The 24,322-nt window shown below is 45.1% G+C and overlaps 3 non-coding genes across 3 annotated transcripts; all 3 read right to left on the reverse strand.

The window, feature by feature from the left end:
- Positions 1-334: 334 nt before the first annotated feature.
- LOC138361643 (5S ribosomal RNA) lies at positions 335-453 on the reverse strand. Its single transcript, XR_011227079.1, has one exon. It is a non-coding gene; the product is annotated as a 5S ribosomal RNA (ribosomal RNA).
- Positions 454-10,813: 10,360 nt separating this feature from the next.
- LOC138361644 (5S ribosomal RNA) lies at positions 10,814-10,932 on the reverse strand. Its single transcript, XR_011227080.1, has one exon. It is a non-coding gene; the product is annotated as a 5S ribosomal RNA (ribosomal RNA).
- A 13,271-nt stretch (positions 10,933-24,203) lies between these two features.
- On the reverse strand, positions 24,204-24,322 carry LOC138361645 (5S ribosomal RNA). The gene has a single exon (XR_011227081.1). It is a non-coding gene; the product is annotated as a 5S ribosomal RNA (ribosomal RNA).

Raw genomic sequence — 24,322 nt, forward strand, 5'->3', positions numbered from 1 at the left:
ATAAGTGATGCGTATTCTTGGAGTTGCGAGTTCAAACCCGGATTAAGCTATATATATATATATATATATATATATATATATATATATATATATATATATATATATATATATATATATATATATATATATATAAATAAAACAACATGTTTTGTTTTGGTTGTTTGTTTTTGTATAAAGCCTCACACACTATATTAAGCGAGTTTGTTTTAAACATGACATACATATTAATTCATTTTACCAGGCCTTATTCCACACAACTCCGTGAATTTCCCGTGGAGCCAGCCATTCAAACAAAAACAAACGAAACAAAACAAAACAAAACAAAAAACATTATTGCCAACAGCATTTGGTGTTCCCAGGCGGTCACCCATCCAAGTACTAACCAAACCCAACGTTGCTTAACTTCGCTGATCGGACGAGAAGCGGTGTTCTCAACGTGGTATGGCCGTTGGCATGAGACTGCCTACACATTGTGGCTAATAACCAACTCTTTTTAGTCATCACGGCAGGATACGGACCTTCTTGTGGTGTCTTAATGGTAATTGTATCCTAACATATTTTTGTCTCCTTGGCATGGATATTTAACATCGTTTATTCAGTCTTGGGTTTATGTTCTTTCGCCATTTACAGACATTTTACATCTACCTACTTCCTCAGCCTGCCCTGCCAATTTCTAATGAATTTGTGGATTTTCTTTTGTAATACATACATGTGTGTGCTCATCTGCTCTTCAGTTTTTATGATATTTGTCTCATCTGTCCTGCTTTATGATACTTTTACAAAGAACATGAACAAATGCTTCTATTTTAGAGAAGATATGGGATCCAGGTTTCGGAGCCGTAAAACCAACCGTTGTGATTGGTGGACGAGTTGCCAGGTTGCAGCTTCTGTACCGTGCCGGCACATAAATAGGTTCGGCTCAAGCGGCGGCAGCATCATTCCCCCGTGACTGTCTGAGCGTCTCTCATCACCTTGGTTATCTCATCATCATCATGGTAGAAGCAAAGCCTACCAAGAAGGCTGCGGCTGCTGCTGTGGTGGCCACCACCAGGAAACCTCGCGTCCAGGTTGCTCACCCGAAAACTAGTCAAATGGTTCTAGCCGCGGTCGCAGCACTCAAAGACCGTAAGGGCTCGTCTCTACAAGCAATCAAGAAGTACGTTGTTGCCAACAACAAAGTCGAGGCTGCCAAGATCGCCATTTACATCCGAAGATTTCTCAAGAAAGCAGTGGCTGACGGCATTCTTGTTCAGACCAAGGGAAGTGGAGCTAGTGGATCATTCAAGCTGGCCGTAGCAGAGAAGAGGGCCGTTCTAACTCCCAAGAAAGCCACCACAACCAAGAAACCATCTACAGCAGCAAAGAAGGCCGTGGTAACTCCCAAGAAAGCCGCCACAAGCAACAAACCACCTACAGCCTTGAAAAAGAAGCAGCAGCAGCAGCTTGTTGTTGGGAACAAAAAGCCCAAAATAAAGAGAGCTTCAAAATCTCCCAAACCACCCAAGGCAAAGAAAGCTGTCAAGAAAACAACAAAGGCAAAATAAACGATGACATGCAAGCAGCATGAATACACATGACAATAAACATCCAGGCCTCCCCCCTCAGTGGAGGGGCCTCATATGATTCCAAAAAGAGTTTAGTTTTGTAGACAAATAAATCATTACTTTTGGGGTAGATTTACTCTGTATATTATATATATATATATATATATATATATATATATATATATATATATATATATATATATATATATATATATATATATATATATATATATATATATATATATATTTATATATACACATGGGTGAGGTGATATGGTACCAAAGTTTTGGGTAAGGTGATTGACATTTACACAAGATAAAACACGAACCAATGGGAATAAAAACATAAGAATGGAAGTAACTGCAGAAGGCCTATTGGCCCATAACACAAGCACTTCCTCTTGATGCTTCTATATTGGTTCGGAGTCTTGAAGCTATAATATATATATATATATATATATATATATATATATATATATATATATATATATATATATATATATATATATATATATATATATATATAATATATATATATATATATATATATATATATATATATATATATATATATATATATATATATATATATATATATATATATATATATATATATATGCACACAAAACTAAATAGTCTTGTTAGACAAATTGCCCCTATTAGAGGCAAGTTGACTAACAAGCCGAATGACTGCAATTGTTTTGAATTTGAGTTAAATCTAACATAGAAATGTAATCAAACCTAACCTAACCTATGCTAACCCAAGCTAAGCTAACCTAACCTAACCTAAGCTAACCCAAGCTAAGCTAAGCTAACCTAACCTAACCTAACCTAACCTAAGCTAAGCTAACCTAACCTAACCTAACCTAACCTAACCTAACCTAACCCAGCAATTCATGATCTTAATATAATACTGTTAATTGGATAAACCAATTTGGAAAGAAATGTTCGAAAATAACAAAATTAACTGTGCTTGTTAGGAAAATTGGGCCTTGCATACTTGTCCCAATAGTGTGGTTCTCGCTTTTAGGTACGACATAAACGTATACCTAAGTTGAGAGAGAAAAAGATTCGCACTCAAACATGCATATCGATTGCCAGTCCTGAATTCTGGGTAGATATTCGTGTCCTCCCTTTTCATTTACCATCATTTGGATACTATCAAAACAGCTCTGAGAAGGATAAAATGAATAAAACGGGTAGCTCACTCATGTAAAAAGGAAGAGTTGGGAAAGATCTCTCTCTCTCTCTCTCTCTCTCTCTCTCTCCCCCTCACCCCCCACCAATGATCCTGCTCTGCTAGTATATAACGTAACAAACCTTCCCCCCCCCCCTCCCTCCCCAATCAGAGTCCCTTTAAGCATGCGAGGATAAAAAATAGATTTCATAAGACCCAATGTGCTAGCTGATATCAAAACAATTTATGTTATCGTCTATTAAGCCCTTCAGTAAAAAAGTATAGGGACCTAATTAGGTCCCGTTTTGAGGTGGTGGTGGGTGGAATCGATGGATTAGCCAAGCTCTTATCCGCCGAATCCGTAGAGGGTACGACCCTGGCGCTTCAGAGCGTACACCACGTCCATAGCAGTGACGGTCTTCCTCTTGGCGTGTTCCGTGTAGGTTACAGCATCACGGATGACGTTCTCGAGGAACACCTTCAGGACGCCACGGGTCTCTTCGTAGATGAGACCCGAAATACGCTTCACGCCGCCACGACGAGCTAAGCGACGAATAGCGGGCTTGGTGATGCCCTGGATGTTGTCACGTAGCACCTTACGATGACGCTTGGCGCCACCCTTTCCGAGTCCCTTGCCTCCCTTGCCGCGTCCAGTCATGGTGTTGAAGTTGTGTGAATCGAATTGACGAATGCCTGAATTGAACTGAATAATACAGGAGAAGATGCCCATTGGGGCGAGCCTTGAAGTGGGGACAGCTGAAGAGTAGTCGGTGAGAGGAAATGCTGAAGTTGAAGAAAAAGTGCCAGGGCTAAACCCAGCTGCGTGGCAATACGTCGATGCTGCAAACAACCCAACAACTGGCTAGGCTTGGAGGCGGGTCTGGAAGGCGGCGGTGGCAGTGCTTCAGCATTCAAGGTGGAAACAATCAGTCTTCATGTGGTGTCTTCTTCTTCTTCAATTTGGTGTTTCTTCTTTCTTCTTGCTTCGAGTAATCATTTGATGTTTGTAATCGGCGTAGTCTGGTGGGAAAAGGTCCTTTGACAATGTGGTTTCGTCGCATTCAACGAAGATTACTTCGTTCCTTAGTATGTACTTGGAGTTTGGATCATTCAGCAGGCATTCCGCATACCTTGTGTTGAGTATTTTGCTGGAGAGGCGTCTGTATTCGGGAGTTCCAAGTGTAAGTTGTTCACGTTGATCATATAGTGCGGAGACTCTTGGAGACTCCTGTGTTGCTGGAGATGGTGATTGTGCTTCAACGTCAATCGAGGCAGTAGAGTCATCATCGGAAAACAAGTGTTGGTTTTCAGAAGCATCAGGTGTAGGTACCTGTGAAGCTGGTGTAGTCTCGGGTGCGGCTGGTGTATTTTCTGGTGAAGCTGGTGAAGTTGGTGCAGTCTCAGGTACCACTGGAGAAGTAGATGGTTCGTCTGGAGTAGTAGCAGTGTGCAAGGATGTTGCAGAGTCTGTAGCAGGTTGCACAGGGTGGGCGTCAGCAGACAGGATATCTGCCAATGCAGTTGAAGAGATGGTGATGTTGATGTTAGAAGCAGAAGTGGTATTTGTTGCTGAAGTCGTAGTATTGGTGTTGGCTGAGGCTGTTGTTGTGAAGAGCTCGTCACGAACAGTAAATGTTGGTAAACCGTTGTCAGCGTACATAATGTTCAGAATTCGTACAAATTCCTTGGTGTTCGTGCCTGCAATCATTTCAGCAGTGCGGATGAGTCCCATTATGACGTTATGGTTTCTGTTAGGGAGCAGCATCTGGTGTGGTGAGGGCTGGCTTGTTGATTCAGCAGAGTAAAGTTGTGGCTGTTGCTGCTGCGTCGATGATTGGTTGGCGGGCTGGGACCCAGGGCCCCAATGGGATGCAGTCTGTGCAGAAGCTCCGCCCCCTCCCGGAAGCAGAGGAAAGTTGGCGGCTTGCACGTTGAATGTTGACGGTTCTCGTCGTGTGGTGTTGGCTTGCCTGGCTTCGGTCATCTTCTGTATTTCTTGACGTCTGTTTGGACACTCAGCAGAGACGGCAGTATGGTGACCTTGGCAGAGAAGGCATTTGAGGAAGTCGCTGGTGCATTGTTTGAAGTGGTGACTCTCGGCGCACTTGCTGCACCGTTGGTCCTGAGATGGGCAACTTTTAGTGAAGTGCTCATAACTATAGCACTTAAAACACTGTCGTAGCTGGTAGTAATGTTCTCTTGTTATTTGTCGGGGTGTACAAGCGAGGCCGAAGCACCGGAAGCCGTTGGTGGTAGCAGAGGTAGCTTCCTCAGGCGAGGTGAAGGTGACCTTCATAGTGGAGAGGTGGCTGTCCTGCACAGGGATGAATTTTACGGTGACTGCAGTCAAGGAAGGGTTGTCTTCGGTTATGCTGGTGGCGACGTCGGTGGTAGCTTTTTCGGAGATGAGGGAGCTCACTCTCCTTACGAAAACAGTCCTGGCTGCGAGGTAATGTCGTGGTGGGGTGAGGAACATGTGCGCCTCCTCGAGAGCAGTGAGGTGAATGGGGTTAAAGAGGCGTTGTACGGCCTCGGCACTGCTGAACAGCAGTTGAGGAAGTCCATCATCGTTGAGTACGACGTCCAGGGGTGCAACATTGGTTGTAGTGGTGATCAAATCCGATATCTCTGATCGAGTAGGGATCTGGTTCCCTCTGAATCGTACCTTGATTCGGTAGATCATGGCTCTAATCGTTGCTGCCTAATGTTTACCCACCCGGCAGTGCTGGGTGCAGGAGAGCCTGATCTAGAGGGTTGCACTTTCCTTAAGAGGTCTCCCGTCTCTTACCGGTTTAATGCACCGGATCAGGGTGGGGTCTGACCTCTTAAAGCAAAGTACTCTGAATGTGTTGACGAATGCCCGCACGATTTCCCGACTATATCCCATCAAGCGGACGTACTAGTAGCATTGCAACTCCTGCCTGCCCTTACTTTACGCTTGTGGTCGAGTAGACACGGCTTTCTCACAACGCTTTCAAAACTGCAGTTGCCTACTCGTCTGTTTCACGTCCCTGTGAAATGACTTTTGCACAAATCCAAAAAATAGAGCAAAATCAGCGATAATAGTGATTGAGGTGAGCCGCCTGTTGGCTGCAGCCAGAGGAAGGAGGGGAGGGGCAACGGGGTGACGTAGGCGAGTCGAGCAGCCAATGGCGCTCGAGCAAGCGCCTCGAGACGGCGTATATAAGCAAAAATTTTTCGGCGCCGGCCATCACAAACCACAGTTGTTCACCATGGCTCGCACCAAGCAGACTGCTCGCAAGTCCACGGGAGGCAAGGCTCCTCGTAAGCAGCTGGCCACCAAGGCAGCACGCAAGTCTGCTCCTGCCACAGGGGGTGTGAAGAAGCCTCACCGTTACAGGCCCGGAACGGTCGCCCTGCGTGAGATCCGTCGTTACCAGAAGAGCACCGAGTTGCTCATCAGGAAACTTCCCTTCCAGCGTCTGGTGCGCGAGATTGCCCAGGACTTCAAGACCGATCTTCGCTTCCAGTCGTCTGCCGTCATGGCTTTACAGGAGGCATCCGAGGCTTACCTGGTCGGTCTCTTCGAGGACACTAACCTCTGTGCCATCCACGCCAAGCGTGTCACCATCATGCCAAAGGACATTCAGCTTGCTCGCCGTATCCGTGGAGAGCGTGCATAAGCTAAATCGACCACCCTAGTATACACCAAACTCGGCCCTTCTCAGGGCCAAAATATCCTTCTAAGGAGATTTCAGACATTCCTAGCATAATTTAGGTGTCATACATACATGTGATATCAATAAATCAAGTCATTTGTAGTACAACCTGTTCTCTTACAAACAAAACGCCGTCGCTTTTCACTCTTATGCACTGTCAAGGATCACCCCCCCCCCAAAATAAAAATTGTCATACTGTACTAGAAATAAAAGCAGCTTGTATAAGTGACATATACTGTCCAGTCCTGTTTTATTCTGTTTTCGGTCCTCTGGCTTAATCTGTTAAGTTAGGAGATGACATTTTAAATTAACCGTTTTCTTGACATTTTCAAACCTAAGAGGGTGGCCTGCATAGTAATCCTAATGTGGAACATAACAATGAATCTCTAATCTCTAGAAAAAAGATACCGAGTGCTTATATGTGTTGAGAGAGAGAGAGAGAGAGAGAGAGAGAGAGAGAGAGAGAGAGAGAGAGAGAGAGAGAGAGAGAGAGAGAGAGAGAGAGAGAGAGAGAGAGAGAGAGACACACAGACAGACAGACAAGACAGACAAGACAGACAAGACAGACAGACAGACAGACAGACAGACAGACAGACAGACAGGCAGGCAGGCAGGCAGGCAGACAGACAGACAGACAGACAGACAGACAGACAGACAGACAGACAGACACTGAGAGAGAGAAACACACACAGACAGTTTCATAAATATTCTCATTTTATAGCTATTTGCTTTCAGTGACAGAGGTTTTTGTTATAATAGTATTGGTGTCTAACACTCACAATCTCTTTAGAAATTAAAGTGTGGCTCCAATGGAGCCGAGTTTGTTGGTTTGAGGCCAAGCCACCACCACAGGGCAGTAAGTAAGCCGTTTACTTGGAGGAGGTGTACTTGGTGACGGCCTTAGTGCCCTCAGAGACGGCGTGCTTGGCCAGTTCTCCGGGCAACAGGAGCCTTACAGCCGTCTGGATCTCCCGACTGGTAATGGTGGAACGCTTGTTGTAGTGGGCCAGGCGAGAAGCCTCGGCGGCGATGCGCTCGAAGATGTCGTTCACGAACGAGTTCATGATCGACATGGCTTTGGAAGAGATACCAGTGTCGGGGTGGACCTGCTTCAGCACTTTGTAGATGTAGATGCTGTAGCTCTCCTTCCTCCTGCGCTTCTTTTTCTTATCGCCCTTGGCAATGGCCTTCTGGGCCTTTCCGGCCTTCTTGGCAGCCTTTCCAGATGCCTTGGGTGGCATGATGATGCTCGTGCTGGCTGGCGTTGCGATACAATAATGAACTTTTGCGCGAGGCGAGCTTTCCTTTTATATCCCGCTCGCGACTCAGCTCAGAGCGGGTCGCGTGGCGGAGCGCGCTGATTGGTCAGTGGCGGGCTCCCTTGATCCTGAGCGGGGTATATAACACGAAGCTCGATCTGCGGGGCGGCATAAAACACCACAAACCCACAACAGCAGCAGCAATGTCAGGACGCGGCAAGGGAGGCAAAGTGAAGGGCAAGTCAAAGTCTCGCTCCAGCAGGGCCGGACTTCAGTTCCCCGTGGGCAGAATTCACCGTCTGCTGCGTAAGGGCAACTACGCCGAACGCGTCGGTGCTGGCGCTCCTGTCTACCTGGCAGCCGTCATGGAATACCTCGCTGCCGAAGTTCTGGAGCTCGCCGGTAACGCCGCACGTGACAACAAGAAGACCCGTATCATCCCACGTCACTTGCAGTTGGCCATCCGCAACGACGAAGAACTCAACAAACTTCTGTCTGGCGTAACCATTGCACAGGGAGGTGTTCTTCCAAACATTCAGGCAGTTCTTTTGCCAAAGAAGACAGAGAAGAAGTAAGCACTTCTGCCACCCACCACGACAAATACCATAACCAGGCTCCATCCGGAGCCACACACACTTTAATAGAGAGATTCAAGTAGACAATCAACTTTCAAACATTAATAATAACATTTATATTGATTTCATTTGGAATGTGTACATAACAAACAAACAAACAAAACAAAATTATAGGGGATATTCAGCATCACTTGGAATATTAACCAATCATATAAATCCAATATATATTTTATATTTTACTTTAAGCGAGGAATTCATATTCTATTAATTTTTAATCATACAAATGAACAAAAGCAATTCTTCACTAGACGTAATGAATGAATAAATGATCAAGGTTTTAATGTGTTTCATGAATATATATATATATATATATATATATATATATATATATATATATATATATATATATATATATATATATATATATATATATATATATATATATATATATATATATATTAATACTTGTGAACCAGAATATGTTTGAGCAGCAGCGATCGTGCCTGCCATTGGCCGAAGTGCAACAATTCAAATAATTTAAAGGGCCTGCTCGGGTATATAAGAGAGGCTGGGAGACTGGGGCCGGTGGTGGGTGATGGGTGATGAGTGATGGTGTGGTGTGGTATGGTGTTGTTAAGAGTTGATTTACGGCCAGCCAGCCAGCTGCAGCCAAGGCAGGGCAGGGCAGGGCAAGGCAAGGCAAGGCAAGGCAAGGCAAGGCAAGGCAAGGCAATAACAGAACAGGACAGGACAGGACAGGCAAGGCAAGGCAAGGCAAGCAGGCGGGCGGGCAGGCGGGCGGGCAGGCGGGCGGGCGGGCGGGCGGGCGGGCGGGCGGGCGGCCAGCCAGCCAGCCAGCCAGCCAGGCAGGCAGGCAGGCAGGCAGGCAGGCAGGCAGGCAGGCAGGCAGGCAGGCAGGCAGGCAGGCAGGCAGGCAGGCAGGCAGGCAGGCAGGCAGCCAGCCAGCCAGCCAGCCAGCCAGCCACTCCCACTTTGTATTTATATGCATTCAATTTATATTCAAACATTATATATGTTAAGGGCCTAGTTTTAGTGTTTATTTTAAAAATGACAAACATCGAGTCGTTTTACCAGTCCTTTAGCGTTAACAGTGATGCATTTTAAAACTGAACAGAAATCACCTTTTCTGGATATATCAAATATCGAATCCGCTTAATGTGCCTACAATTCAATCATTCAAAAAATACATAATTTACATCATGCCTTTTCATAGAACAGACAATAAGATTTGAGACAATAAGAACTTTACTTTTATAACTAAAGTTGCACAATTATACCAACTCTATGGTGGCTGGGTGGTAAGGTGTGTGGCTGGTGTTTTGGAAGTCGCGAGTTCAAACGACCCAATGGGAGTACTTTTTTTTTTTGCCATACAATCTTCCTAATACTATTATGTAGGTGTGTGTGTGTGTGTGTGTTTTTATTCATTCTTTGGTTTTATAGATGACATACATATTGACTCCTTTTACCGGTCCTTAATTAGGCTCTGGGGAAGCAATGGTGGTGGTGCATTTAAAACTAAACCAAAAATCACCAGTTCTGGACGCGTCAAATATCATATCCGCTTAATGTGTCTACAACCTAATTACTTAAAACTACACTATTTAATTCATTCATATCATGTGCATATTGGTCATTATGCTCATACAACCGACATCAAAATTTATTTTCATTATTAGAATCATACATTTCATCAAGTAATACAGATACAAAGAGATTTTCTTTCTGAGAAGACCGTTAGTATTGGCTGGCTGGCTGGCAGGCAGGCAGGCATTTGAGGGTTATTATTTCGCCTGTTGATTGGGGGGAGGGTTGATGTGTTAGGGGGTTTTCGGTTAGGTGTGGTGGTGGTGATTGGTGGTGATTGGTGGTGATTGGTGGTGATTGGTGGTGGTGGTGATTGGTGGTGATTGGTGGTGAGTAGTGGTGGTGGTGGTGGTGGTAGTAGGTGGGAGGGGGGGGGGGGGGGGAAGGGGACTGATGGTCTGTGGATTCCTTCTCCGTACCCCTTACATATAAGCAAAAACATGCCTTCCTGTGGGTATAGAAACATTAACACAAATTATATCAGTAACTGATATTGTAGCCTTTTAAACAGAAAAGATTTGTACATACAAATACTTTTAAATTATCATTTATTTGTGGAAATGGCATTTACGTCATTAAATTGATACCTCAGCATCAAGTGTCCTGCAGCTGTGGTCCAGTGGTAAAGTGTATATAAGTGATGCGTATTCTTGGAGTTGCGAGTTCAAACCCGGATTAAGCTATATATATATATATATATATATATATATATATATATATATATATATATATATATATATATATATATATATATATATATATATATATATATACACAACATGTTTTGTTTTGGTTGTTTGTTTTTGTATAAAGCCTCACACACTATATTAAGCGAGTTTGTTTTAAACATGACATACATATTAATTCATTTTACCAGGCCTTATTCCACACAACTCCGTGAATTTCCCGTGGAGCCAGCCATTCAAACAAAAACAAACGAAACAAAACAAAACAAAACAAAAAACATTATTGCCAACAGCATTTGGTGTTCCCAGGCGGTCACCCATCCAAGTACTAACCAAACCCAACGTTGCTTAACTTCGCTGATCGGACGAGAAGCGGTGTTCTCAACGTGGTATGGCCGTTGGCATGAGACTGCCTACACATTATGGCTAATAACCAACTCTTTTTAGTCATCACGGCAGGATACGGACCTTCTTGTGGTGTCTTAATGGTAATTGTATCCTAACATATTTTTGTCTCCTTGGCATGGATATTTAACATCGTTTATTCAGTCTTGGGTTTATGTTCTTTCGCCATTTACAGACATTTTACATCTACCTACTTCCTCAGCCTGCCCTGCCAATTTCTAATGAATTTGTGGATTTTCTTTTGTAATACATACATGTGTGTGCTCATCTGCTCTTCAGTTTTTATGATATTTGTCTCATCTGTCCTGCTTTATGATACTTTTACAAAGAACATGAACAAATGCTTCTATTTTAGAGAAGATATGGGATCCAGGTTTCGGAGCCGTAAAACCAACCGTTGTGATTGGTGGACGAGTTGCCAGGTTGCAGCTTCTGTACCGTGCCGGCACATAAATAGGTTCGGCTCAAGCGGCGGCAGCATCATTCCCCCGTGACTGTCTGAGCGTCTCTCATCACCTTGGTTATCTCATCATCATCATGGTAGAAGCAAAGCCTACCAAGAAGGCTGCGGCTGCTGCTGTGGTGGCCACCACCAGGAAACCTCGCGTCCAGGTTGCTCACCCGAAAACTAGTCAAATGGTTCTAGCCGCGGTCGCAGCACTCAAAGACCGTAAGGGCTCGTCTCTACAAGCAATCAAGAAGTACGTTGTTGCCAACAACAAAGTCGAGGCTGCCAAGATCGCCATTTACATCCGAAGATTTCTCAAGAAAGCAGTGGCTGACGGCATTCTTGTTCAGACCAAGGGAAGTGGAGCTAGTGGATCATTCAAGCTGGCCGTAGCAGAGAAGAGGGCCGTTCTAACTCCCAAGAAAGCCACCACAACCAAGAAACCATCTACAGCAGCAAAGAAGGCCGTGGTAACTCCCAAGAAAGCCGCCACAAGCAACAAACCACCTACAGCCTTGAAAAAGAAGCAGCAGCAGCAGCTTGTTGTTGGGAACAAAAAGCCCAAAATAAAGAGAGCTTCAAAATCTCCCAAACCACCCAAGGCAAAGAAAGCTGTCAAGAAAACAACAAAGGCAAAATAAACGATGACATGCAAGCAGCATGAATACACATGACAATAAACATCCAGGCCTCCCCCCTCAGTGGAGGGGCCTCATATGATTCCAAAAAGAGTTTAGTTTTGTAGACAAATAAATCATTACTTTTGGGGTAGATTTACTCTGTATATTATATATATATATATATATATATATATATATATATATATATATATATATATATATATATATATATATATATATATATATATATATATATATATATATATATATATATATATATATATATATATTTATATATACACATGGGTGAGGTGATATGGTACCAAAGTTTTGGGTAAGGTGATTGACATTTACACAAGATAAAACACGAACCAATGGGAATAAAAACATAAGAATGGAAGTAACTGCAGAAGGCCTATTGGCCCATAACACAAGCACTTCCTCTTGATGCTTCTATATTGGTTCGGAGTCTTGAAGCTATAATATATATATATATATATATATATATATATATATATATATATATATATATATATATATATATATATATATATATATATATATATATATATATATATATATATATATATATATATATATATATATATATATATATATATATATATATATATATATATATATATATATATATATATATATATATATATATATATATATATGCACACAAAACTAAATAGTCTTGTTAGACAAATTGCCCCTATTAGAGGCAAGTTGACTAACAAGCCGAATGACTGCAATTGTTTTGAATTTGAGTTAAATCTAACATAGAAATGTAATCAAACCTAACCTAACCTATGCTAACCCAAGCTAAGCTAACCTAACCTAACCTAAGCTAACCCAAGCTAAGCTAAGCTAACCTAACCTAACCTAACCTAACCTAAGCTAAGCTAACCTAACCTAACCTAACCTAACCTAACCTAACCCAGCAATTCATGATCTTAATATAATACTGTTAATTGGATAAACCAATTTGGAAAGAAATGTTCGAAAATAACAAAATTAACTGTGCTTGTTAGGAAAATTGGGCCTTGCATACTTGTCCCAATAGTGTGGTTCTCGCTTTTAGGTACGACATAAACGTATACCTAAGTTGAGAGAGAAAAAGATTCGCACTCAAACATGCATATCGATTGCCAGTCCTGAATTCTGGGTAGATATTCGTGTCCTCCCTTTTCATTTACCATCATTTGGATACTATCAAAACAGCTCTGAGAAGGATAAAATGAATAAAACGGGTAGCTCACTCATGTAAAAAGGAAGAGTTGGGAAAGATCTCTCTCTCTCTCTCTCTCTCTCTCCCCCTCACCCCCCACCAATGATCCTGCTCTGCTAGTATATAACGTAACAAACCTTCCCCCCCCCCCCTCCCTCCCCAATCAGAGTCCCTTTAAGCATGCGAGGATAAAAAATAGATTTCATAAGACCCAATGTGCTAGCTGATATCAAAACAATTTATGTTATCGTCTATTAAGCCCTTCAGTAAAAAAGTATAGGGACCTAATTAGGTCCCGTTTTGAGGTGGTGGTGGGTGGAATCGATGGATTAGCCAAGCTCTTATCCGCCGAATCCGTAGAGGGTACGACCCTGGCGCTTCAGAGCGTACACCACGTCCATAGCAGTGACGGTCTTCCTCTTGGCGTGTTCCGTGTAGGTTACAGCATCACGGATGACGTTCTCGAGGAACACCTTCAGGACGCCACGGGTCTCTTCGTAGATGAGACCCGAAATACGCTTCACGCCGCCACGACGAGCTAAGCGACGAATAGCGGGCTTGGTGATGCCCTGGATGTTGTCACGTAGCACCTTACGATGACGCTTGGCGCCACCCTTTCCGAGTCCCTTGCCTCCCTTGCCGCGTCCAGTCATGGTGTTGAAGTTGTGTGAATCGAATTGACGAATGCCTGAATGAACTGAACTGAATAATACAGGAGAAGATGCCCATTGGGGCGAGCCTTGAAGTGGGGACAGCTGAAGAGTAGTCGGTGAGAGGAAATGCTGAAGTTGAAGAAAAAGTGCCAGGGCTAAACCCAGCTGCGTGGCAATACGTCGATGCTGCAAACAACCCAACAACTGGCTAGGCTTGGAGGCGGGTCTGGAAGGCGGCGGTGGCAGTGCTTCAGCATTCAAGGTGGAAACAGTCAGTCTTCATGTGGTGTCTTCTTCTTCTTCAATTTGGTGTTTCTTCTTTCTTCTTGCTTCGAGTAATCATTTGATGTTTGTAATCGGCGTAGTCTGGTGGGAAAAGGTCCTTTGACAATGTGGTTTCGTCGCATTCAACGAAGATTACTTCGTTCCTTAGTGTGTACTTTGAGTTTGGATCATTCAGCAGGCATTCCGCATACCTTGTGTTGAGTATTTTGCTGGAGAGGCGTCTGTATTCGGGAGTTCCAAGTGTAAGTTGTTCACGTTGATCATATAGTGCGGAGACTCTTGGAGACTCCTGTGTTGCTGGAGATGGTGATTGTGTTTCAACGTCAATCGAGGCAGTAGAGTCATCATCGGAAAACAAGTGTTGGTTTTCAGAAGCATCAGGTGTAGGTACCTGTGAAGCTGGTGTAGTCTCGGGTGCGGCTGGTGTATTTTCTGGTGAAGCTGGTGAAGTTGGTGCAGTCTCAGGTACCACTGGAGAAGTAGATGGTTCGTCTGGAGTAGTAGCAGTGTGCAAGGATGTTGCAGAGTCTGTAGCAGGTTGCACAGGGTGGGCGTCAGCAGACAGGATATCTGCTAATGCAGTTGAAGAGATGGTGATGTTGATGTTAGAAGCAGAAGCGGTATTTGTTGCTGAAGTCGTAGTATTGGTGTTGGCTGAGGCTGTTGTTGTGAAGAGCTCGTCACGAACAGTAAATGTTGGTAAACCGTTGTCAGCGTACATAATGTTCAGAATTCGTACAAATTCCTTGGTGTTCGTGCCTGCAATCATTTCAGCAGTGCGGATGAGTCCCATTATGACGTTATGGTTCCTGTTAGGGAGCAGCATCTGGTGTGGTGAGGGCTGGCTTGTTGATTCAGCAGAGTAAAGTTGTGGCTGTTGCTGCTGCGTCGATGATTGGTTGGCGGGCTGGGACCCAGGGCCCCAATGGGATGCAGTCTGTGCAGAAGCTCCGCCCCCTCCCGGAAGCAGAGGAAAGTTGGCGGCTTGCACGTTGAATGTTGACGGTTCTCGTCGTGTGGTGTTGGCTTGCCTGGCTTCGGTCATCTTCTGTATTTCTTGACGTCTTTTTGGACACTCAGCAGAGACGGCAGTATGGTGATCTTGGCAGAGAAGGCATTTGAGGAAGTCGCTGGTGCATTGTTTGAAGTGGTGACTCTCGGCGCACTTGCTGCACCGTTGGTCCTGAGATGGGCAATTTTTAGTGAAGTGCTCATAACTATAGCACTTAAAACACTGTCGTAGCTGGTAGTAATGTTCCCTTGTTATTTGTCGGGGTGTACAAGCGAGGCCGAAGCACCGGAAGCCGTTGGTGGTAGCAGAGGTAGCTTCCTCAGGCGAGGTGAAGGTGACCTTCATAGTGGAGAGGTGGCTGTCCTGCACAGGGATGAATTTTACGGTGACTGCAGTCAAGGAAGGGTTGTCTTCGGTTATGCTGGTGGCGACGTCAGTGGTAGCTTTTTCGGAGATGAGGGAGCTCACTCTCCTTACGAAAACAGTCCTGGCTGCGAGGTAGTGTCGTGGTGGGGTGAGGAACATGTGCGCCTCCTCGAGAGCAGTGAGGTGAATAGGGTTAAAGAGGCGTTGTACGGCCTCGGCACTGCTGAACAGCAGTTGAGGGAGTCCATCATCGTTGAGTACGACGTCCAGGGGTGCAACATTGGTTGTAGTGGTGATCAAATCCGATATCTCTGATCGAGTAAGGTTCTGGTTCCCTCTGAATCGTACCTTGATTCGGTAGATCATGGCTCTAATCGTTGCTGCCTAATGTTTACCCACCCGGCAGTGCTGGGTGCAGGAGAGCCTGATCTAGAGGGTTGCACTTTCCTTAAGAGGTCTCCCGTCTCTTACCGGTTTAATGCACCGGATCAGGGTGGGGTCTGACCTCTTAAAGCAAAGTACTCTGTGCACGAATGCCCGCACGATTTCCCGACTATATCCCATCAAGCGGACGTACTAGTAGCATTGCAACTCCTGCCTGCCCTTACTTTACGCTTGTGGTCGAGTAGACACGGCTTTCTCACAACGCTTTCAAAACTGCAGTTGCCTACTCGTCTGTTTCACGTCCCTGTGAAATGACTTTTGCACAAATCCAAAAAATAGAGCAAAATCAGCGATAATAGTGATTGAGGTGAGCCGCCTGTTGGCTGCAGCCAGAGGAAGGAGGGGAGGGGCAACGGGGTGACGTAGGCGAGTCGAGCAGCCAATGGCGCTCGAGCAAGCGCCTCGAGACGGCGTATATAAGCAAAAATTTTTCGGCGCCGGCCATGCACGACTCAGCAACTAGCAACCGTCGCGGTCGGACGTGCTCGCGTTGCTCCAGCTCTTCTCTCTCGCACCTAGTACTGCAGGGTGGATAAACAATTGGCAGCAGACTTGCGTCTCTCTAGATGGTCAGACCCCACTCCTAACTTGGTATTTTATGCCGGGTAGAGACGGGAGGCCATCTTCAGTGACGTGTAGTCTTTGAGAGAGATCCATCGGCCTCCAGGAAGCTCATTATGCGTCACAAACGCTTCAAGATCAGGGGTACGCCCCTCAACGAACATCCATTCTCCAAGACATCTCTCCTGAAGCTCTTTAAAGACGTTGCAGGAGTAACACCCAACGACATCAAGCAGGAAGGCACGGACATCCTTTTCTTCTTTTATAGTGAGGAGGAAGTCGACAAACTTCTGTCTTACAGCGCTAACTTCTCCAACCAACACCTTCGTCTCAACTTCCCACGCCAGTACCTGGCTGAACACTCTGTCGTTATTCACGATCTCAGTCAATGGATCGTGGAACAAGATGACGCTGATGATAGTGCGTTCATGCACGACTTCAAGGCATCAAACCCGGACCTACGGCTTCACCAAGCTCAATTCTTCAATTCAAGTCGCTCCCTGAAGCTGACCTTCGAGACGGTAGCTGCGGCTACTATGGCTACCAGAAATGGAGTTTACAGCTTTGGAATTCACATTCCGCCTTTCCGTGTGAAGATGGAACGTTTTCACATCGTCAACCAGTGCCTCCGATGCTACGAGTACACCCACTCCACCAGCAAATGTACCCAGCGGATTCAGAAGTGTAGCCTCTGCTCAGCTGACCACCATTACTCCATCTGCAAGTCTGAAACACTATGCTGCTTGCTGTGCAAAGGCGATCATCCAGCAATCTCCATACATTGTCCTCACAGACAAAACGCTATTAAAAACATGGAGAAATCCACATCTTCAACCGGAGCCAGTACCTCTGAAGCAACAAGCCAATCAGCGACCACCTCTACTTCAGGTTTCAACGCCCAAGCCGCCATCTTCCCGGAGCTCCCGGGAGGACGTCCCACTGCTACTACCAGCCAATGGGGAGCCAGCTCCCAAACGCCAACCAGTGATTCGTCGAGCCAGCCATCGCCACCGGCCCAACCAAAGACAAAGCTAATTGGGCAGAGCACAGTAAAAGCTCTGATATCAACAGCCAGAATTACTGCTGGCAATAACCCCCGAGAATTCGTGAGGCTTCTGAAAATTCTGTACAAGGCGAACGGTCTCCCTACCTTCATTGTTCCTGAGGAAGTTTTCAACGCTCCGCGTTCATCTCCAACAACTGACCCTGTAGAGGAGGATGCTGACTCTACATCCGACGACGACGATTCCGCCACTGCAATGCAGCCCTCAGATCCTGTTCGGGTACCTACAGCTCACAAGACTCTGCCTCATGTGACCCCCACTTCTGCATCAGTTCCCGTTACCAACCATGACATCACTGTGAACGCAGCCACGCTTTCTGACATACTGTCAGCTCCTGCTCCACACGCTTCTCCAGCTGCTGCTGTCCCTTCACCCGTCTCAGTGGCGAATTTCGCTGCTATCGACCCTTGGTGTGACCCTATAGAGGGTACCGACTATGCAGCACCTTCTGCTGCAGTACCTACCGCTGTTACACACCCTCCGAGAACTCTACCTTCAAGACATCAACCCTCAAGAAACCAACCTTCAAGAAATCTACCCCAGCGTGTCAACACCCCTGCTCCTCACTCATCTGATGAATCGGATGAGGACGTATCTGTCGGTACACCATCACCCCCAAGGAAAGATCACCTTCAAGCATCAACACGAACCGTGACCACCAAGCCCGAGAAGCCCAAAAAAAAGAACAACGATCAAAGTTTGGTGAAATCAACAAGAAAGAAGACTACTAACGAACTGACTTAACATCAAACCTCCACTGCCAGCTGCTTGCGTTCCCGGCCTCTGTGTGTACTGCAAATGACACCCCACTCAATTCTACTTTCATCTGATCAAGCTCAAATCCACGGTGGTTGGGCCACCGATCTTTCATCTCCCCTCTTCACCTCATCCCCGGATCCTTGCTCAAGATTTCTGCAGCCTCGCCCCGTTCTTCCATCCCCTGCTTGCCAGCTCTATGGACTTTTTAATCCGTAATCCGGCCATGCACCGATCCCACTCACACTTGCAGCACCAACAAATAGGAAGAAACTCCAGCGTACCCAGAACAGGGCTCTGAGATGGGTGTTCGATACCCATTGGCAGGACTTCACCACCAGTGAGGCCCTGCATGAGAGGGCGAACATCCCACCTCTGAACATAACCTGGGATACTATGGGGAAGAAACAGATTGACAGAATTCTCACCTATCATGACAACTACGACACGTTCCTCAGAAACGTCCTAAGCAGACCCAGACATACGCACAACCTCTTTAACCTGATCGACGATCCACCTCCTGCTCCGTCCTTTACATAACCCCTCTCCTATAATATCACTACTCAAATCACCAAACTTCCAACTATAACCTCCTAACTCTTCTCCCCCCTCTTTAGGGGGGGACCAACTAGCTCCCGTTTTCTGGTGCCTTGGGTGGGCCGCGATGCTGATTGACAGATCAAAGACCACATCTGGTGTGAGCCTCCAGGGCACACCCAGCTGAGGGCTGCTGTCTCCGTGGGTGCTCAGAAAAGACGAAATGTTGTCACAGATCCGATTCCTTGCCTTCACTGCCTAGTCTGGTCATAACGATTTCAATGCCATGCAGCTGGGTCTAGCCCTGGCACTTTACCTCATACTGAAAACCCTTCCTCTCACCCCCACTAATTCTTCCCCTATCCCCACTTCCACGCTCACCCATTAGGGTATCTTGACCTATATTTAATTCATTCATTCATTCGCCGGCCATCACAAACCACAGTTGTTCACCATGGCTCGCACCAAGCAGACTGCTCGCAAGTCCACGGGAGGCAAGGCTCCTCGTAAGCAGCTGGCCACCAAGGCAGCACGCAAGTCTGCTCCTGCCACAGGGGGTGTGAAGAAGCCTCACCGTTACAGGCCCGGAACGGTCGCCCTGCGTGAGATCCGTCGTTACCAGAAGAGCACCGAGTTGCTCATCAGGAAACTTCCCTTCCAGCGTCTGGTGCGCGAGATTGCCCAGGACTTCAAGACCGATCTTCGCTTCCAGTCGTCTGCCGTCATGGCTTTACAGGAGGCATCCGAGGCTTACCTGGTCGGTCTCTTCGAGGACACTAACCTCTGTGCCATCCACGCCAAGCGTGTCACCATCATGCCAAAGGACATTCAGCTTGCTCGCCGTATCCGTGGAGAGCGTGCATAAGCTAAATCGACCACCCTAGTATACACCAAACTCGGCCCTTCTCAGGGCCAAAATATCCTTCTAAGGAGATTTCAGACATTCCTAGCATAATTTAGGTGTCATACATACATGTGATATCAATAAATCAAGTCATTTGTAGTACAACCTGTTCTCTTACAAACAAAACGCCGTCGCTTTTCACTCTTATGCACTGTCAAGGATCACCCCCCCCCCAAAATAAAAATTGTCATACTGTACTAGAAATAAAAGCAGCTTGTATAAGTGACATATACTGTCCAGTCCTGTTTTATTCTGTTTTCGGTCCTCTGGCTTAATCTGTTAAGTTAGGAGATGACATTTTAAATTAACCGTTTTCTTGACATTTTCAAACCTAAGAGGGTGGCCTGCATAGTAATCCTAATGTGGAACATAACAATGAATCTCTAATCTCTAGAAAAAAGATACCGAGTGCTTATATGTGTTGAGAGAGAGAGAGAGAGAGAGAGAGAGAGAGAGAGAGAGAGAGAGAGAGAGAGAGAGAGAGAGAGAGAGAGAGAGAGAGAGAGAGAGAGAGAGAGAGAGAGAGAGAGAGAGAGAGAGAGAGAGAGAGAGACACACAGACAGACAGACAAGACAGACAAGACAGACAAGACAGACAGACAGACAGACAGACAGACAGACAGACAGACAGACAGACAGACAGGCAGGCAGGCAGGCAGGCAGACAGACAGACAGACAGACAGACAGACAGACAGACAGACAGACAGACAGACACTGAGAGAGAGAAACACACACAGACAGTTTCATAAATATTCTCATTTTATAGCTATTTGCTTTCAGTGACAGAGGTTTTTGTTATAATAGTATTGGTGTCTAACACTCACAATCTCTTTAGAAATTAAAGTGTGGCTCCAATGGAGCCGAGTTTGTTGGTTTGAGGCCAAGCCACCACCACAGGGCAGTAAGTAAGCCGTTTACTTGGAGGAGGTGTACTTGGTGACGGCCTTAGTGCCCTCAGAGACGGCGTGCTTGGCCAGTTCTCCGGGCAACAGGAGCCTTACAGCCGTCTGGATCTCCCGACTGGTAATGGTGGAACGCTTGTTGTAGTGGGCCAGGCGAGAAGCCTCGGCGGCGATGCGCTCGAAGATGTCGTTCACGAACGAGTTCATGATCGACATGGCTTTGGAAGAGATACCAGTGTCGGGGTGGACCTGCTTCAGCACTTTGTAGATGTAGATGCTGTAGCTCTCCTTCCTCCTGCGCTTCTTTTTCTTATCGCCCTTGGCAATGGCCTTCTGGGCCTTTCCGGCCTTCTTGGCAGCCTTTCCAGATGCCTTGGGTGGCATGATGATGCTCGTGCTGGCTGGCGTTGCGATACAATAATGAACTTTTGCGCGAGGCGAGCTTTCCTTTTATATCCCGCTCGCGACTCAGCTCAGAGCGGGTCGCGTGGCGGAGCGCGCTGATTGGTCAGTGGCGGGCTCCCTTGATCCTGAGCGGGGTATATAACACGAAGCTCGATCTGCGGGGCGGCATAAAACACCACAAACCCACAACAGCAGCAGCAATGTCAGGACGCGGCAAGGGAGGCAAAGTGAAGGGCAAGTCAAAGTCTCGCTCCAGCAGGGCCGGACTTCAGTTCCCCGTGGGCAGAATTCACCGTCTGCTGCGTAAGGGCAACTACGCCGAACGCGTCGGTGCTGGCGCTCCTGTCTACCTGGCAGCCGTCATGGAATACCTCGCTGCCGAAGTTCTGGAGCTCGCCGGTAACGCCGCACGTGACAACAAGAAGACCCGTATCATCCCACGTCACTTGCAGTTGGCCATCCGCAACGACGAAGAACTCAACAAACTTCTGTCTGGCGTAACCATTGCACAGGGAGGTGTTCTTCCAAACATTCAGGCAGTTCTTTTGCCAAAGAAGACAGAGAAGAAGTAAGCACTTCTGCCACCCACCACGACAAATACCATAACCAGGCTCCATCCGGAGCCACACACACTTTAATAGAGAGATTCAAGTAGACAATCAACTTTCAAACATTAATAATAACATTTATATTGATTTCATTTGGAATGTGTACATAACAAACAAACAAACAAAACAAAATTATAGGGGATATTCAGCATCACTTGGAATATTAACCAATCATATAAATCCAATATATATTTTATATTTTACTTTAAGCGAGGAATTCATATTCTATTAATTTTTAATCATACAAATGAACAAAAGCAATTCTTCACTAGACGTAATGAATGAATAAATGATCAAGGTTTTAATGTGTTTCATGAATATATATATATATATATATATATATATATATATATATATATATATATATATATATATATATATATATATATATATATATATATATATATATATATATATATATATTAATACTTGTGAACCAGAATATGTTTGAGCAGCAGCGATCGTGCCTGCCATTGGCCGAAGTGCAACAATTCAAATAATTTAAAGGGCCTGCTCGGGTATATAAGAGAGGCTGGGAGACTGGGGCCGGTGGTGGGTGATGGGTGATGAGTGATGGTGTGGTGTGGTATGGTGTTGTTAAGAGTTGATTTACGGCCAGCCAGCCAGCTGCAGCCAAGGCAGGGCAGGGCAGGGCAAGGCAAGGCAAGGCAAGGCAAGGCAAGGCAAGGCAAGGCAATAACAGAACAGGACAGGACAGGACAGGCAAGGCAAGGCAAGGCAAGCAGGCGGGCGGGCAGGCGGGCGGGCGGGCGGGCGGGCGGGCGGGCGGGCGGCCAGCCAGCCAGCCAGCCAGCCAGCCAGCCAGCCACTCCCACTTTGTATTTATATGCATTCAATTTATATTCAAACATTATATATGTTAAGGGCCTAGTTTTAGTGTTTATTTTAAAAATGACAAACATCGAGTCGTTTTACCAGTCCTTTAGCGTTAACAGTGATGCATTTTAAAACTGAACAGAAATCACCTTTTCTGGATATATCAAATATCGAATCCGCTTAATGTGCCTACAATTCAATCATTCAAAAAATACATAATTTACATCATGCCTTTTCATAGAACAGACAATAAGATTTGAGACAATAAGAACTTTACTTTTATAACTAAAGTTGCACAATTATACCAACTCTATGGTGGCTGGGTGGTAAGGTGTGTGGCTGGTGTTTTGGAAGTCGCGAGTTCAAACGACCCAATGGGAGTACTTTTTTTTTTTTGCCATACAATCTTCCTAATACTATTATGTAGGTGTGTGTGTGTGTGTGTGTTTTTATTCATTCTTTGGTTTTATAGATGACATACATATTGACTCCTTTTACCGGTCCTTAATTAGGCTCTGGGGAAGCAATGGTGGTGGTGCATTTAAAACTAAACCAAAAATCACCAGTTCTGGACGCGTCAAATATCATATCCGCTTAATGTGTCTACAACCTAATTACTTAAAACTACACTATTTAATTCATTCATATCATGTGCATATTGGTCATTATGCTCATACAACCGACATCAAAATTTATTTTCATTATTAGAATCATACATTTCATCAAGTAATACAGATACAAAGAGATTTTCTTTCTGAGAAGACCGTTAGTATTGGCTGGCTGGCTGGCAGGCAGGCAGGCATTTGAGGGTTATTATTTCGCCTGTTGATTGGGGGGAGGGTTGATGTGTTAGGGGGTTTTCGGTTAGGTGTGGTGGTGGTGATTGGTGGTGATTGGTGGTGATTGGTGGTGGTGGTGATTGGTGGTGAGTAGTGGTGGTGGTGGTGAGTAGTGGTGGTGGTGGTGGTGGTGGTGGTGGTAGTAGGTGGGAGGGGGGGGGGGGGGGGAAGGGGAATGATGGTCTGTGGATTCCTTCTCCGTACCCCTTACATATAAGCAAAAACATGCCTTCCTGTGGGTATAGAAACATTAACACAAATTATATCAGTAACTGATATTGTAGCCTTTTAAACAGAAAAGATTTGTACATACAAATACTTTTAAATTATCATTTATTTGTGGAAATGGCATTTACGTCATTAAATTGATACCTCAGCATCAAGCTTGTGTCCTGCAGCTGTGGTCCAGTGGTAAAGTGTATATAAGTGATGCGTATTCTTGGAGTTGCGAGTTCAAACCCGGATTAAGCTATATATATATATATATATATATATATATATATATATATATATATATATATATATATATATATATATATATATATATATATATATATATATATATATATATATATATATATATATATATATAAATAAAACAACATGTTTTGTTTTGGTTGTTTGTTTTTGTATAAAGCCTCACACACTATATTAAGCGAGTTTGTTTTAAACATGACATACATATTAATTCATTTTACCAGGCCTTATTCCACACAACTCCGTGAATTTCCCGTGGAGCCAGCCATTCAAACAAAAACAAACGAAACAAAACAAAACAAAACAAAAAACATTATTGCCAACAGCATTTGGTGTTCCCAGGCGGTCACCCATCCAAGTACTAACCAAACCCAACGTTGCTTAACTTCGCTGATCGGACGAGAAGCGGTGTTCTCAACGTGGTATGGCCGTTGGC

This window comes from Procambarus clarkii, unplaced genomic scaffold (genome assembly GCF_040958095.1).
Source record: "Procambarus clarkii isolate CNS0578487 unplaced genomic scaffold, FALCON_Pclarkii_2.0 HiC_scaffold_556, whole genome shotgun sequence".
In the NCBI taxonomy this organism is placed as follows: Eukaryota; Metazoa; Arthropoda; class Malacostraca; order Decapoda; family Cambaridae; genus Procambarus; species Procambarus clarkii.